General features: G+C 38.7%; 1 non-coding gene across 1 annotated transcript; it reads right to left on the bottom strand.

The window, feature by feature from the left end:
* Nucleotides 1-3,459: 3,459 nt before the first annotated feature.
* Nucleotides 3,460-3,566, bottom strand: LOC148564704 (small nucleolar RNA R71). The gene has a single exon (XR_015884639.1). It is a non-coding gene; the product is annotated as a small nucleolar RNA R71 (small nucleolar RNA).
* Nucleotides 3,567-9,932: the final 6,366 nt, after the last annotated feature.

The following is a 9,932-nucleotide window of genomic DNA, read 5'->3' as shown; positions in this document are numbered from 1 at the left end:
ACTTGGAGTTTCCAACCATAATGAGCCTAGATTTACAACACCAACCACTAAACATCATTCTCTTACGCTTCATTCCACAAAGCATCCTAAGTTGGCCATCTGTTTCAAGAAAACCAAATTCAAGTGGGACAATAAAGCTAAGGGACATAATTTTTACCCACTCAAATGAAGGATTAGATGGTGGCCTAGGTAGAGAAGTTTCCAATGATCTTGATAGAGCACATTCCCCTCTCGTCCATCCTCTTCTAAGGACTTCCACCACTTGACAAGATTTTTCAAGCTCTACCTCTTGCCAAGCTTTCTCAAGTTCACATTCTTCCTCACCAATTTCTTCTAGCAGTTCCCCATCACTCAAATCATATCCTGGAGGTTGAGTGAAATCTACCTCAACATCAACTTTAAATTCAATGGGGAAGGATTCATCAAGCTCAAAAAGATCATATGTTGATGCGGCATCATCATAGATAGGAGGGCTTGTTGCTTGCCCCATCTCTTCCAATTCTTCATTCACAATATACCTTGGAGGTTATGCACTATCCTCCTCAATATCACTTTTAAACTCCATGGAAGAGGGTTATTCAATTTGAGATTCCTCTTTGTATTCAACATCTCCTAAATCTTCAACCACTTCTTCCATTTCAATTATCTCAACTTCCTCCTCTTCTTGCAATTCTTGCTTTAACTCCTCTTCTTCACATTGAAGCTCCAAATTCACTACCTCATTATTCTCCTTAACTAGTCTTCCACATTTAACATTGGGAGTGTCTAGATTGCATGAGCTTAGATAGGAGGCCATGTGGTTAACGGCTTCCGCCATGGTCGTAACCATGATTTCTAGCTTCTTTAACTCCTTTTCTCCTCTTCTTGCTTTTGGATATAAGAGTTGATGTCTCTTTATTCTTGCAAGAAGGTATAGAGAGCTTCATCCATTGAAGGAGGTGGTGGAAGAGAGGGTTTATTATTTGGGAGAAAGGTATTGTAGTTGGGAGGTAGTTCATGTTGGTGAAAGTCTTGAGGTGGTGTATAAGAAAATAGTGGTTCTTGGGAGTATTGGTGTTGGAATGGTGGTGGCTCTAGGTATGGTTCATATGGTTGTTGATAAGGTGGACATGGGTGATGAATCCATAATTGATGATAATTTTTGGTTGAAATTGAGTGGATTTCATCATGCAAACCTACATTTATTCCCTTAAAGCATGCTTTTGAGTTTTCCTCCTAAATTATGCTTGATTATGAAAACATACTTTTTTGTGCATAATTTAGTCAATTTTATTCCATTTACATTCCATTCGATACCTTGATATTTTGTTGAGTGATTTCAGATGCAATAGGTAGGAATGGCTTGGTAAAAATGGAAGAAGAGCATGCAAGAGGGAGGAAACATGAAGAAACAAAGGAGAAAAGAATTGCGAAGTGTGCATGCGCACACACCTGTGCATATGCATAGGTACCAGCGCGTGCCTTCATTAAAAATGCACGTGACTCGCATTTTGGGAACTTTTGGAGGCCCAAATCTGATGGCTAGAGCTCATATTGGAGGGGCAACACTTGGAAAAAGAGGGAGCATATCATTAGGAGTAAGTTTTAGATTATAGTAGGAGGTTTTAGGTTTAGTTTTTCTTTAAGTTTTCTCTCAACTCTATTAGGGTTTCTATTAAGGTTTACATTTCAAGTGCCATTTTCCATTTTTGGTCTTGGATTTTTGCTTGCCTCCAATGTAAGTATTTCTTAATTACTACTTTTTATAGTTACAATTTAGATACTTTTCTTGTAGTTAAAGACATATAGTTAATATATATACTTGTTTGCAATTTTGATCTCTTGTTGATGATTTTGATAATTGATGATTGTTATATGCTTGTTTGAGTTAGTATTGTTGATTTTGATCAATTATTGCTCATAGTTTCAAACCTTTTCTCAATTTTCCCATGTCTAATGTTTATGCCCACTAAGTGTTTGTGGAAATATCAATTTTGATTATGGGCTAAATTTCTGCCTCTTGGCTTGGGAAAATGAGCATATGGGTTCCTAGAGTTGGAATGTCCAACATTTAGTTATAATTCGTGGATTGTTAATTGTTCTTGTTTTCACTAACACTAACTTGTTGCTAAGGCAATTAGCAAGTGAGTTAGGATTTGCGGATTAAGAACAACTATGCTCACTTGACCTACTCTTCGATGTAAGAGTTAACTAAGTGAGATTAATCTATCACAATTGTCATAGTTGTGGTTGCAACAAGGAAAGGATCCCCTAGCTCATCCCAAGCCAAGAATCTATTTATGCTTTGAATCACACACACACACACACATCAATCACTTTTATATCTTACTTGTTCATATTACATAGCTAGTTCTTTAATTCCTTTATTAGTTTATTAATTACAATTTTGAGTGTTCTTTCATTCCTTTAATTGTTTATCTCTTCATTGGAAATCCATTGAATATCACAACCGAAATTGGTTTTGATATTGTGACATCTCTAATCTAAACTTTGGTTGTGAGTTGCCTTGTCGGTTGGGACTATACATGCAACGCTAAAATCCATCTTTCCTCCCCTTTTTTTGGAAGAAAGAGAAATTCCTAACACACGATCCGGCCACCACCATGTTTTTGGCGCCGTTGCCAGGGACATTAAGTACAATGAGTGCTATAAATTCGGTTGTTGTGAATATGTGAATAGTGTGAATACTTGATTTTTGCTTGTTACTTGACACTAATTGGTAGTTGGTGCCTTTTTTCTAAATAGTTTTAGCAGTTATTGACTATTAGGTTGTTTTCTTTATTTTGTTATTCTTGTTTTGCTTTTGGTAATTGCATGCGTTCATTTATTCTTCAGTTGAATGACACGGTCACTTCCAGAACCGAGCTTGGCCCCTTTTGATCCTGAAATAGAAAGGACTTTAACCCGTCTTAGGCAAGCTCGGCGCCGATTAGCATCCGTGCATAGTGAATCAGACTCTCTTGAAGAGCAAGCCGATTCACCATCACCTTCTAAGTATGATCCTCATTCTTCGGTTAACGAGGGAACCTTGTATTCTTCTGTTGGAAGTGCTGAAATTTTTTTGAGTGAATTAGGTGACAACAATATGGCAGAGCCACCTCAGAGAATTACTTAAAGGAGGCCGGAGCCCCGGACATTACCTTGCAACCGGTACAAGTTCGGTACCCAGATCTAGATGCTAACTTTGAGCTCAAGATGGGTATGATCAACTTGCTTCCAAAATATGATTGGTTACCGGGAGAAGACCCTCTCAAGTACTTGAAAGATTTTCAAGTTGTGTGCTCTACTGTAAGAAGACATGGCTTGGATGAGATTGCGGTCATAGTTTTTGCTTTCCCTTTCTGCCTAGAGGGAAGGGCGAAAGAATGGTTTTACACCCAACCTAATGAGGTGATTTCTAATTGGGATTTGTTGCGCAAGGAGTTTCTTGAGAAGTTCTATCCACCTCAAAAGATGGATCGTCTAAGGAAAGAAATCTCTTGCATCATGTAAATAGATGGAGAGACCCTTTATGAATATTGGAAAAGGTTCAAAAAGTTGTTAGAAGCTTGTCCTCACCACCGCATTGACAAATTGGTGCTCATAAGTTACTTTCGCCAAGGGATGATCCCTCAAGACAAGCTCCTTCTTGATGCCTCAAGTGGAGGATCTCTCACTAAGAACAAAACCGCAACAAAGGCTTGGGAAGTCATTGCAAACTTGGCGGATTCAACTCAACATTTAAGGACAAGAAATCCCCAACCAAAAGCTATAAGTGAAGTCTCACCTTCCGGTGATGCTATCTTGACTAAGATGCTTGGTGAGATGACAGTCTTGTTAAGGCAAATCACTCAAGGCCAACAAATTCCACAAATATTGCTATCTCCTCCACCCCATCCTCCTAGAATTGAAGGACCTCCTAGATCTTGTTGTATTTGTTCTTGCAACGATCACTACACCGATGAGTGTCCTCAAATCCAAGAGGACAACACATTGGCGGTGGCAAATCCTTACCCACAAAGGTCCAATTACAATCAAGTCAATCAAGGATCTCATCACTATAGAGGGAACCAAAGTCAAGGTTGGAGAGATAACTCCCATCAAAGGTGAAACCAACCATCTCAAGCTAAACCTTGTTCCAACCAACAAGTTTATTATCACCAACTCTCCCAAGGCCAACAACCTTACCATCAACCACCACAACCTCACTACCCACCATATCAACCATAAAGCCCACCTCATGCCTAACCCAATCAATAACCACATTCTTAACATCATCAAGTAAGATATCAACCACCACACACTAGGCCTAACCTCACTCAAAACAATCAACTCCCCCTCCAAATCAACCTCATATGAATGATGCACTTCAAAGCTTTATGCAAGAGCAAAGGAAATTTCATAAGAAGCAAGAAATGTACATGGCAACCATTGCCGAAGCTTTATCCTGTTTAACTCTTTCTCCTTTGAACACTCAAAACACCCATCAAGTTTCTACCTCTAGCAGTCTACCTTCTCAATCCCAACCAAACTCAAAGGGAAGCATTAACGCTAGCACCTTTACGAGTGGTACCAAGTTAGATGAAGTTAGTCTCGAGCCTACAATTTTGAGCCAGGAACCCCACAATGAATAAATAAAAGAAGAAGTGGAGGTGATTGGAGGTGAGAAGTAGGATATTGTAAGAGAAGATGATGATCTATTGAAGGTCAAGGAACCCAAAAGGAAGAACCCTCTTGAAGAGGCTACACCAGTTCCTTTTCCAACAGTGGATAAAAAGGCTAAGAAGCTTGAAGACTTTGACCCAATATGGTGGAGATTTTCAAGAATGTGGAAGTTACCGTTCCTCTTTTTCAAGCCATGTAATAAGTTCCAAAGTATGCCAAATTCCTAAAGGATGTTTGCACCCACAAAGAAAAAATTGGTGATATGAACAAAAGTTTGGTGAATGACTCTATTTCTTCTCTCATTCCGAAAAAATGTAATGATCCCAGTCCTTGTTTGGTAACTTGTGTGATTGGTGGGATGGAGTTCACAGATTGCATGTGTGATTTGGGAGCTTGTGTGAGCATTATGTCCCTCCCTATCTATGAGAAGTTGAACTTGTCACCATTGAAGAGGTCTAGAGCAAGATTTGTGTTGGCGGACAAAAGTATTGTGTTGGTTGTAGAAATTGCGGAGAATGTTTTAGTCAATATCCAAGGGCAGCTATTTCCGGTAGATTTTCATATCTTGGAAACCCCTCCAATTGATTCGGACAAGCCATCCTCTATTCTCCTTAGCAGACCATTTTTTAAGACATCTGGATTCAAGTTAGATGCATTTTCGGGAGCTTACTCATTTGAAGCCGATGGAAAAATAGTGAAGTTCACTTTGGATGGATCCAAGAAGCCCACTCTTGAAATCTACTCTATCTTTGGCTGTGACCTAATTGAAGATCAAGTGGTTGAGCCTAGTAAGGAGCATGAAGAAGAAAATGTTCCCAAAGAGCCTAAATCATTGGACCACACACAACCCAACCATGCCAAGGAGTTGGAAATCTTCCTCCTTAGGGAGGTTCCAAAGGATGATCAATGAACTCATGCACGTCCAACTTAGGACGTTAAACCAAAGTGCTAGGTGGGAGACACTCCACCATAGTAACATTGTTCTAACCCTTCTCCTTTTGTTTATAGTTCTTTGACTTAATTGCTTTCTTTTAATATGTTGCTTCACTTAGGATTAGTTTAATCTTTGAGTTAGATAAGTTAATTTGCTTATGGGTCATGAATGTTTGAATGTTTGTAAGTTTGGGGTTGAAATTTTGGCTGAGGTAAGGTTGAGCACCTTAGAATTTGAGAAAAAAATTTTGAAAAAACATGGCATCATGCGTGCGCACCCCCTGTGCGCATGCACACTAGCTTGTGCGCCCTCTGTTGGAAGCGCTCGCACGGCTTGTGCGTAGGCATCCCCTGTATTTTGTGTCCTGTGCGTCCGCACGCCATTGTGGGTATGCACGCACCTCTCTTTTCGCGCTCTTTGTGCGTCCGCACAGACGTGTGCGTCTGCACACCCCTTTGCACACCCTTTTTTGGGAAAGCAGGCACGCCCTGTGCATTGAACCCCTGAAAAAATTCGCCCTTGTGCATGCGTACGGACCTGTGTGTGCACGCACACATGACCCTTTCCCAGGTTAAAAAAAATATTTCTCTCTCTGTGCGAGCGCACAGCTTTGTGCGTCCGCACACCTCGTTACACCCCCTCTGTTTCGCTTGCTGTGCGCGCGCACGGGCCTGTGTGCGCACACACACGACTCGATCTGGGAGTTAAATAGGGCAAAAACCCTATCGAGCCAGTAACTTCTTCTCTCTTCTTTTTGCTGCTGTGGTGCCCCGTCCAGACCCCTTCCAGCGACCCTGCCTCCGGCGTCCTGCCACCGTCAGCTACTGCCACCTCTCTTTCTCTCTCTTCTTTCTTTCTTCTTCCTTTTTTTCTTCTCTTTCTCTTTTCATTCTATTCCACCGGTGAGTTCTCTGCCCTCCGTAGAACTCCGGTGTATCTCCAATGAAGCCAACCGCCGTGACCTCGCATTGGCTATCACAAGTGCCATTGTTTCATCTTCCCATATTGCTTTCTTTATCCTTTAATTTCCAGGTCTTTATTTCTTTTCATGTTAATTTTTGAGCTGGTTTTAACTTTAGTTGAATGAATTAGATTGAGTTTATTGCTTTCTTTAGTTATCTTTGTATTGCAAGTGTTGATCTCTGAATTGTTGGGTTGTTATTGATTGAATTTGAACTTAAATGTGATATGTTTGCAAAATGCACATTAAGTGTTCGATGAAATGCCTAAGTGAAACTTTTGTTTGATTCATATGAAATGGCCATCATATGCTCTCAACTTATCTCTTGTTTGGCATATTCTATGCTTTTTGCAACTATAAATATGATTTTTGATGATGATCTACTTGAATTTATCAATGCATTCCCTTGTTTCTTGAACTAGAAGTTCCAAACACCCATGTGTTACATGATTTTTGATCCTTTGTTAATTCGTGACTTGTTTCTGAATGCAATGATCTTAATTGAATTCAAATTTTTCACTATTCATCTTAGCAATTGAATTGAGTAATCATATTACAAGTGTTCATTCCTTGATGTCTTAATCAAACATCTTTTGCTCTAACTTAAGCACATTGTTTTTGTGATTCTCACACCTTCGGGATGAACAAATGACATTTCACTTTGCTTAAATGGTTATTGTTGTTGTGTACCCTTTTTAATAATGAACTTTTATGTCCACAGCCCCAATACCCATTGCCTCAAAGAAATCAATTAAGTCATCTTGTGCTTGTTTAAGTTTGCTTGTATCTTAATTCTTTACACTTGCAACTTAAACACTTGACTGAGAAGCATTAAGCTTTAATTGTTTAGTAGTGTGATTGCCGTTTTAACTGGCCGGTGTGTGTGTTCTAACCGCGCGCACTCTTTGAATTCACACATTGTCTTCTCTTAAACCACACTATTTTGAAAGCTTCTCAATTAAAAATCTTAATTTTTATGGACATTATTTGTGTTTCCTCATTGACCTTGTTTTGTTGATACCATGTTATCTTGAAATCTTTTGTTTTTATTTCTTCTTTTTAGGATGTGCAAGAAAGGCAAAGTGCCGATTCCATAACCGGTGGACCCAAAGAATACTCTTCCGTGTCCCTCCTATCGTTGGAGTGATGAACCGGACACCTTTGCCAATCACCTGAGTTGGATGTGGAGGAAGACAGTGAAAATGATCAACCCATGCCCCAGTACCCACCAGCTAAAGGTGGAGCCCCCTAGTTCTCATTCTCCCGGATTATGAGCATGCACGGAGGACCATGCATTAATTAAGTGTGGGGGAGGATCTACAATTTTAGGGGGTAAAATTCTTTTCCTAGACACTTTGCAATACTTTTTAGTTTTTTTTTCTCTTGGTAAATATTTGCATGTTGCATGGTAGAGTAAATAAGTTTGGTAAAACAACAAGAAATTTTCATGAAATCTCTCTTAGGGTGTGCCATTGATTAAATTTGAAAATTTGTTTCCAACTTGCTTGAAATATCCTTTTTCATAGAACATAGAAAAGAGCTAGAACAACATACCTAGTGAGATTTGAGCTCTAATGGATGGTTGCACATTTTCAACCATAAAGTTTGTTCTTGTGTGTTATACTCCATTTTGATTATGATCTTAGATTCGCTTGAATTTTTATGTCCTATATTTGGTGTTTTGAATGTATTTAGTATGATTGAGGCCTTTTTTGAAATTGAACTCACTAACCCATATGGCCAACCCTTACATTCACCTTTGTAACCCCTTTTTGAGCCTTTTAAATCCCCTTTTGTTCTGGTTCTAAGCACATTATTCTCCCTAAAGCGAAAAAATATTCATGTCCTTGGATTGCTTCTTTGATTAGCATGGGTGGAGTAGTGTGTGTGTTACTCAAAGTGTGGGAGAAAATTATTGGAGAACATTGATGATAAAGTTACACAGGGTATTCATTGTAAAAATTTGGAAAATGGGTAAACACTCATGCATTCATTGTTCAAGACATATGCATTTTTTGTTGTTGACAAAAACAAGGAAATTTTGATTTTGTAAAAAAAAAAAATCAAAAATCAAATCAAATCTTGTGCATAGTAGCATATGAAATAAAAAGGTAAACAAAGGATGCATATGTTTGTATTTTGGAAAGAAAATACATGAGTGAATGTGAGATAGGAGATAAATGGAAAGTTAGGTTATTTTGTTATGTATACATAGGGTGATATAGGATTAGGTGGACACTTGAGCTAATCAAAAATCTAATTCACTAAGTCCACTTAACCATATTGATCTTACCTTAACCCTAGCCCCATTTTAACCCTCCAAAGACCTCATGATATGTGTTTTCATGCATAAAGTATTAGTTGATTGTTATATGACTTGCAAATCTTTAAAAACATGATTAAGCCCTAAACACTGAGTGAATAGAGCGAATACACATCCGGTGAGGGGTTCGATCGCTCAATTCTATGTTCTTATCTCTTATATTGTATCTTCTTGCAAGTTGCTTGTTAGTTTTTGAAAATCTCAATTCAATTCTTGGGACATTGATCATGGTGCATTGACTCTTTGCCTTGGCCCTAAGGCTTGCTTAGGATTGATTAAAATTTCATGGTTTGTTTCTATCAAATTTCAGTAGAGTCAATATTAGAAGGTAATATCTAGGATAGTTGCATGCATATAGGTAGTACATTAAATAAATTTTTGCCCTTTTACCCTTCTCCTTTGATTGAGATTAGCATGAGGACATGCTAGTGTTTAAGTGTGGGAGAATTGATGAATCCATATTTGATAAAAATTTTTGGTTAAAATTAAGTGAATTTCATCATGCAAACCTACATTTATTCCCTTAAATAGAATGCTTTTGAGTTTTTCTCTTAAATTATGCTTGACTATGAAAACATGCTCTTTTGTGCCTAATTTATTCCATTTACATTCCATTCGATGCCTTGATGTTTTGTTGAGTGATTTCAGATGCAATAGGTAGGAATTGCTTGGTAAGAATGGAAGAAGAGCATGGAAGAGGGAGGAAACATGAAGAAACAAAGAAGAAAAGAATTGCAAAGTGTGCGTGCGCACAGCCTCTTTTGCGTACGCATAACCTGAGAATTCGGCCGAGTGTGCGTGCGCACACACTTGTGCGTATGCACAGGTACCAACGTGTGCCTTCATTAAAAACGCACGTGACTCGTGTTTTGGGAGCTTTTGGAGGCCCAAATCTGATGGCTAGAGCTCATATTGGAGGGGCAACACTTGGAAAAAAGAGGGAGCATATCAAAAGGAGTAGTTTTTAGATAGTAGTAGGAGGCTTTAGGTTTAGTTTTTCTTTATGTTTTCTCTCAACTCTATTAGGGTTTCTATTAGGGTTTACATTTCAAGTGCCATTTTCCATTTTT

The sequence above is a fragment of the Arachis ipaensis genome, chromosome B5 (genome assembly GCF_059453495.1).
Source record: "Arachis ipaensis isolate K30076 ecotype BB chromosome B5, ASM5945349v1, whole genome shotgun sequence".
Taxonomy (NCBI): Eukaryota; Viridiplantae; Streptophyta; class Magnoliopsida; order Fabales; family Fabaceae; genus Arachis; species Arachis ipaensis.
Note: the sequence above shows the minus strand (reverse complement) of the source record. Positions and strands in the feature narration are given on the sequence as shown.